The following is an 8,135-nucleotide window of genomic DNA, read 5'->3' as shown; positions in this document are numbered from 1 at the left end:
ACTTTACGATAAAAATTAAATATCTTATTTTTCACAAATCTTTAAACTTTCTATTATGCGACCAATTATCATTCATGAAAGGGATTAATATATTACTAAAACAGATTTAATTTAAAAAAGGATCAACGCGAATTTGTATCGTAATAATGTGTTTATAGATTTATTAACCATTTTCTCGTATAAATTAATTTACATACACATATTATATACAGATTTATTGTAATAATTATCTTTGTATAAGAGACATATTTGCAAGAAAAAAAATTCATCTTACGACTATTATTATATCACAGTTAAATAATAAATATAAATAGTAAATACAATAAACTGATACTATGTACATATTACATTATATCGTAATATATGTGTATGTAATAGCCATCATATGTGTAATAACAGGTTTTCCATATCGTTATATCAAGCACGAAATGAATGCTAATTTCTCTCTTCGGCGGTGACCTATAATAATTTTTACGTGACATGGTGATGAGAGATTTTTTTTTACATTCGCGATTTTATATTTTGACCAAGAATCTAAGGCTACGAACCAAAGGACAAAACATCGAAACGCACGTCCTCTTTATCTATATGTTTCTTTCTCTTTCTGCGGACATTAATATTTATATATCACGAGCAGAGTCACTCGGGCGATAGTAATTTCAGCAAACGGGCATTTTACGACGGCGGCGTCTAGTTAGCAACAAAGAACCAGTTAATCAAGCGTTCGCCGGACGCTGACGTTTCAAGGTTACCGCAGCCTTTTTCCTTTCCTCTCTCATCGTTATCGTTATTGTCGAAACGATCGGACGACCGAAATTCGATTAAGAGGAAACGCAGCCGATGCCGAGCGTCGGATCCTGCTGGAAAAGATCTCGCATTTCCATCACGTTTCCCCTTTCTCCCCTCTTCCCCCCCTCCCCCCTCTCTCTCTCTCTCTCTCTCTCTCTGTCTCTCTTTTTCCCCCGCCCCTCTCCTCTACGGTTCCCACAGCGTCTTCTTTGTCCGGGCCTGGTTCCGGAGCGGCTGGACCAAAACTAAAACTAGTTTAACTGCATCCTGACGTCATCCGCGGCGCGATTTGCCTTAACCTTGAACGTTCTCTCCCCACCTCTTCCCTTTCCCTTCCCGGTCGATTCGAGAGATGCGAAGGGTTCAGGAAGGTACGCGCGGGATAAGGGGAGGGGGAGGGGGGGGGGTGGAACCACCTCCGAGGAGGCGAGGTACTCTCGCTCCTTTTGTTTGTCGCTGCGCGGCACAATTAAAGTTCATTCACACGTTTTCCACGAATTTCAATCGCGATTCACCGCATAGGTGACCGCTCGCCATTTTCTGCCCAGATAATTATAGACATGTGAAATCGACTGCACGAAAACGATATTACGAATTCATAAGAATTTATAAGAAGAAGAATGTAATTTTACAGCAACGTTATTAATTTAATTGAAATTTAATATTCAATTGAAGGTGTGTGAACAAAAGACTGAGTGATATTTTATTTCGACCAGAAGAGAGTGTCATGTTTTTAATGAAAAACGATTATAATATTTGTTGAGTAGCTTGGATATAGAAGTGTCACGAATGTATTTATAATCCCCGACGCGTGTGTTTAATCCGTAAAAATAAATGGTAATAAACGTATCGTTTTATTTATTTTGTGCGCTTCAATGTGTAAATTGAAGCTTGTTATCAACCTGCGGTTAATATATAATAATACGCGATATGCGAACGGAATCAAAAGGATTAATTTGTGATCAACACCTGCTGCGTCTCGTATGACCCTCACGTTCACTACAAGGGAAGGAGAAGAGCACAACGAGCCTCAATCTGTCCCATTCCTATCGTAACGATATTCCTTACCGAGCGCGAAGGTTTCACCTCGCGAGATGAGGCAGGAAATAATTCAAACCGCGAAAACCTATAATTTCCGGGGGTCGCGTCTCCCACGAGGGAGATCTTATCGTCGGACGCACGAGAGAGAGAGAGAGAGAGAGAGAGAGAGAGAGAGAGAGAGAGAAGGGCGGAGAACGAAGAATTATTATCGATACTATTGGTAAATACAGAAATACCGTTCCCGCGGGCGAATACCGCGGGGACCAGTTTCGTGGTATTCACATTAATTTTCGATGCGTCGTTGATCCGCCATGCGAGACCGCGGTTCGATTTCTTCTTCTTCTCCGTCTCGCGTCTTGATCCGGCTCTCGCCCTCGCTATAGTCCTCTCGTCTTCGTTCCTCGTTCTGGAGCGCAGGAAACATCAACGAGAACGGGGCATAAAAATCCTTTGTCCACGTCCGCTTTGTTTCACGCGAAAATTTGCCAACGATATCCGAAAAATTCAACGAGAGAAATCCACGAGAGAAAATAGAAATAAGAAGTGGACTAACAAATTTGTAACAGCAAAAGGTGCGATTTTCGTTTTATTGTACTTTAAAATGTAATAATTTGGAATATATGATAAATTGATTCGCTCACGTTTATATCGCTGAAACGCGAAACGTTAGTGTGAACATACAAACATTATTTAAACTTAATTCAAAGCTGAGATAATTAAAAAGTACATTTTTTTGGAAATATTTATTTTGGAAAAGAGCAATGTTAGGATGCTATTATTAAAATTATCTAATAATCATCTTTGTTACTAGAATATGTTACATATTAAGGTTCTGAATGATGTTTTAAATGTCAAGTTTTAATACGTAACTAATCATATTTACCAAAAAGAATTTCTAGTTTACTACGGTTTTAGATGCGCTATAAAAGAGAACATAAAAGTACATGATATTGGAATTCTACATATCTAAATGGATTTTGTTTGGATATTTTTAGTTAGCAATAAAGCCGACATATACATTTACATATACATAATTAAAAAAAATTTAACATATATAATTTATTTAGTCGCAACAAGATCATAAAATTCTAATATTAAAAACTAGTAATTAAAAACCTCAAAAACGAAGAAAAGGCAGAAAGATTAACATAAAAAGTAATGAAGAATATAAAGAAAAATGACAATGAGTAGTTATTTTGTTTATATTAAAAACATGAATAATCCAGAATATTATAAATCAACGCTCGAATGTTAATCTCTTAATTTATCGCGTGTGGACAAAATTTCCATTCTATTAACAGAAAAGATTCTAACGAATCGTGATGGATGATTCATTGTTTTGCCGAGGAGACGAGAACATTGGAGATGTCGTGTCGCATCGATTAAAGCTTAATCCGTTTTTGCCTGTAGAACACAAAGTAAATTCTTTCGTTCAGTTTTCTTAATATCCCGCAAAAGGAGATTACGACGATAATGGTCCACGTGAAAATATTTTATTGCCATGGAATAGCTTCCGCATTCTTGATACTTTATTTCCAAAGATAATTAAATATAACCATTTATTACGATTTAAGTTATCTTAAATTATAATTTTACCGTGGATACTAGTATTGCTTCAAATTACATTCAGGACTCATTACATTTAACATATCGATGCCTCGATCATTAGAGATTGTCAAAGATAAATGAATTATCGATTGTCGAATAGAGCATAAAATCATTACATAAAGTTTCATTATTAATTTTACTCTGGGTTTTTAAAGGATCTCTTTATATAATCGTGAAAATTCAATATAGTACATTATTGTAATATGAAAAATATCTGTTTGTCATAATTGAAAACTTATTTAATAATTTATTAAGATTTAATTAGATTCAAATTACTTTCGTCGTGTATTGCTGAGAAAATTGTTGTCGGACTAACTTATTTGCACGAAAAAAATATTATCCGTTTTTTCTCGCAGATTTGCTTGTTGCAAGTTTCCTCGAAGATAATATAACTTTGTTCGGGACGTTTAACTCCATTCTGAACGTCTTGGCAAAATATTACGTCACCAGGGGTTTAAATGAATTTATGACGCCTAAGTATTACACTTTGAAAGTTTTGTACACCCCGCTACGCGAATATTAGCATGGAACTTTCTTTATCCAATATTCCCTCTTATCTAATATTCATAGCCAATCGTTCGTCTTTAGCACCGCGTTTATTATTATTCATGTTTCACTCACCGTTATTCATCGTGAGCTGTAACATTTAACCAATGACAAGACATCAGTTACACGTTGACTTGTCACACACTTGTCTCAGATTTTTCTTTTTATTTTTCTCATTTTTAATCTATTTTTCCTCTCATTGCTCCACTTTTCAAAATTTCGGAAATTCATTTCAAGACCTTGTTTTACTTCAAGATCATATTTTGTAACGATATAAAAATACAATACTGTAAAAATAATGTCACTATAAATATCAATTAAAAGGCAAAATATTAGGCATGTAAACAATGAACTTTGAATTATATAATATAATGGTTAAAAAATTACAACATAATATTCAATGCACGCACAACTTGACATCATATAACAAGTGAATAATTTCAAGTCTGCTTTTACAGCAACAAGTAACATGGCATTAACGTGACTTCTATTTCGACATCAATTTTCATCCGTCAGCTGAGAGAGGTTCTTCTGAGAATAATCTTGTCCTTCGTGTGCCGGCGAGTCACGATGTCACGGGAAAGAACGGATAGTCGTGAGTCAAAGGAAATTAGGGCAATCATAATTTGCTGCGGCGCATCGGCCGGGCGATAAGAAGGCCCGAGTGCACTTGTTCGCGGGGGATAGCCAGGCACGAAGTCGCGTTAGGGGATTTCGGTGAGGTGAAAACGTAGAGTGAGGTGCCGACGCAAACTCCATTGTTTCGCGACAACAATGTTGTATATCGGGTGTTTCTAGTTACCTGCACAAGGGAAGCACGAACAGTATGCATCCGCGCTGTATTATGCGAAATCTCAGGTGGGAAACGACATCAGGGCGGTCTTTACGTCTTACCGAGACATGCCAACGTAATACATGCATGACGATGCACATTCGCTTTATTATCACAAATTCATTCTAAAATATTGATACACCAGCTGAGTGGAACACCGATATTAGCTTACACTTGTCAAAAATCCATCCTGTTGTTATTAATTAATTTGAGAAATGAGAGAGATGACTACGTGTTAAAATTCCTGTAGTCGGACTTGGTCACAGCAAAGTTTAGTAGATTCTTGCTAATTATTTATGATCGATTAAACGATATACATTTTATTAATTAAAGAAGCGACATAACGATTAGTACATAAAATTAAAATTGTCTTTTTTTTCATTAAGGTTGAGCGCAGGAGGAAATACAGAATGTTTACAGAATGTTTACAGAAACAGGTCATTCTTTTATACTTTTATTATCAGGTTAGAAGTCAAATCTGCATTTATAGCTACAACCTCTCGCCCCCCCCCCTTTTGTTTACAATTAATATTTTTCTTTATATCGCGTTTACATATGTTATTCTTTATTATTTGCATTTTATAAAGTTATTATTATTATTACAATAGCAAATCTGTATATGACAGTAATACTCGCAGGAAAAAAAAACAGGAAATATTTAAAAAATAACTGATACAATAGAAAGTTTGTGCCTGTTGAACATCTCTGTTAAACATGTTTCCTAAATTATCAATATGCGCTATTCTTTCAAAATGACAAAGAGTAAAAATAATGGTTTGCTATTTTCTTTTGGAAAATAGGATTCGATGATATTTGCAGAAAGCTCTTATTGTATCCGGTAACCCACAGGAAGCAAATTTTTTTCACATGGTGTCCATGTGCTGCAGTTCTGCGACGCACCGAATGGCTGTTGCCAGTTTCGAAAATCGCCGACGCACAGAAATGCAGAGAGTTTCGCGAACGTGTCATCGTATCGGCGGGAAAACGTGGCCTCTCCGACGAGGAGAGGAGCGTCATTGCGAATAAATCATCCCGTCCGACAGGCATTGAACTTCGCGGCGAGAGATTTTCTCACCCTGGTGCCGAGCCAATCGGCGTCGTCGTATTCCGGCCGCAACCCCGTCCGCTCGGCCAATCACGGTAGGACACGGCACGATGATCGATGACCGAAGAAATTACCGATTGTCGCCACCACGACGATCGTTCCTTCCTCTCCCTTTATGCGCTTCTGTTCCCCATGCACACGTTCCTCCTCTCGCCGGCGCGCAGAGCTATTTCCTCGCCGATAATTATTCGCGCTGACTAGACGAGATCATCTTCCCCCGGGACGTTGTCGATTCGGCTTTTGAAAGGATTTGGAGCAGCTCGTTTGCCGCCGGTCGATATTTCTTCATTTCAAGATAACGCGCGACTAATTCGCAAAAATGACCCTTAAAAGTGAGCATCTGACAATGACGTCTAAATTCCTACAGTCAATTTTTTAAAACTTAAAATTGCACGGCGATAATATGTATTTTCGAGTCCGATCTTTTTTTAACAGCGAGTGACCGATTTTTTTTTTAACGACACGATAAAATACCTTGTTTAATTTGACGCTCTTATCTCACCCTCGATGACCCAAAAATGCGCAGGTAGACTTGAACGGACGATTACTTCTCCATGCACCAATTACGATCGGCCGGAGCCAATTTAGATCCTCGAGAGTTAATTTAAAGAGGCTACCCTTCGAAGTCCTAGAATAATGCAAACGGTGCTTCTGGTGTTATATGCTCGCAGAGAATATGTAGTATCTTTACGAGGGTATAACATGTCAATAACCCTGTGTAAGTTTTTTAGAGGGGTTGATAGAAGTAGTTAGCCTGTCATCGCAAAAGTGATGTTACGATGACGTTTCGATATTTTTTTCGTTGTCATGAATCGATTTCTCTGTCATTTCAAAATGGATCATGTTCGAATTTTCGGGTTATTTTTTTTTTTTTTAATAATTATAATATATGATATGCGTTTGTTTTAGAAGTGCAATTAAAAAATTATTGAATCTTATTTTTTATAAAGTTTTGCGACAATTTCTTGTTGTAACTCTCCCCGGCATAGTTAAATAGAATTTTAATGTTCATGAATTGTCTTTTAATATTCGTGAATTAATCGAACTATAAACTGTGTTGCTCTGTGTATTGTAAAAATTAAATCGCTACACTTTTATTTAGAAGTAATCTAACAAATGCATGTTTTTCTAATCGATTTCTGTTGCTTATTCTTGATTTTCAAGTAAATAGCTGTGCACCTATCAATATGCATATCAAATACATTATTCTAAGTCCGGTCAGGAAGTCGAAGTGAACCGAAGTATAAAGTGTCGCTTGGAGGCTCTTTAACCTTACAACGAGATTAGATATTGCAAATGGACTTGGCTTATCTCGACCGAAACGACCGGCTGGACTTCAACTCCCCTCGACGATAAGGCCGACATTGGCGAATTTCGTGCTCTCTTTTACGATTCGACAACTGCCACTCACATTTGCATTTTTCCTAAATTTTCCATCCCCATCCAATTTCGATAATACGATTTCACCGGTCGTTTTTCGCTCTTTTGAAATTTCAGATTTAGATAATATTGATTATTTTTTTCACTCGTATATAACGTTTGTTTAATAGAATAGCGTTTGGAAGAGTAGACATAACTCAGATCGAAAAGTTTCAATTATTGATAAAGACATCTTATCGAGGTATATTAATTACAAATAATTATTAATATACTAAAATTTAATTACAATCTAGTATCTAAATTACAAGTTAAAACATAATTTTTGAGACAAAATCACAATAGAATATATTGTTGATTCTTCAAATATTTATCAATATATAAAATAAACATTAAATAAATTTCTTCTTTTTAGGTACACACACATTACATACAAAACGTTTCATAATTTGTGCCTCTGAATAAAACTCTCCTCGATCGCAGAAACACTATTATAAAAAGGGGCAAGTTTTACGTGAAAATTTTGTAAAACTATATATTAACTCTCCTACATTCAATCGTTCGTAGGGTTTACATTTTTTATTCGCGTTCTTCTAAATTTCATTAAACTTTTTTAATATCGGCAGGTACAAAGGAAGTTAAATAACGAACTTTAACGTTCTCATTATCGCGGGACAAGCACAGCTCAAAGAGCTTAAAAAGCGCGACGAAAAGTGGGTCATCTTGACAAAATTATACGGGAAGGGTTATCGTCGAATATGCATACGTATGTAACCACGTTGCGCGCGCGCGCGCGCGTGTGTGTGTGTGTGTGTGAAACTAAAACGCGCTGCGAGG

Source organism: Trachymyrmex septentrionalis, unplaced genomic scaffold, assembly GCF_001594115.1.
Source record: "Trachymyrmex septentrionalis isolate Tsep2-gDNA-1 unplaced genomic scaffold, Tsep1.0 scaffold2, whole genome shotgun sequence".
Classification (NCBI taxonomy): Eukaryota; Metazoa; Arthropoda; class Insecta; order Hymenoptera; family Formicidae; genus Trachymyrmex; species Trachymyrmex septentrionalis.
Note: the sequence above shows the minus strand (reverse complement) of the source record.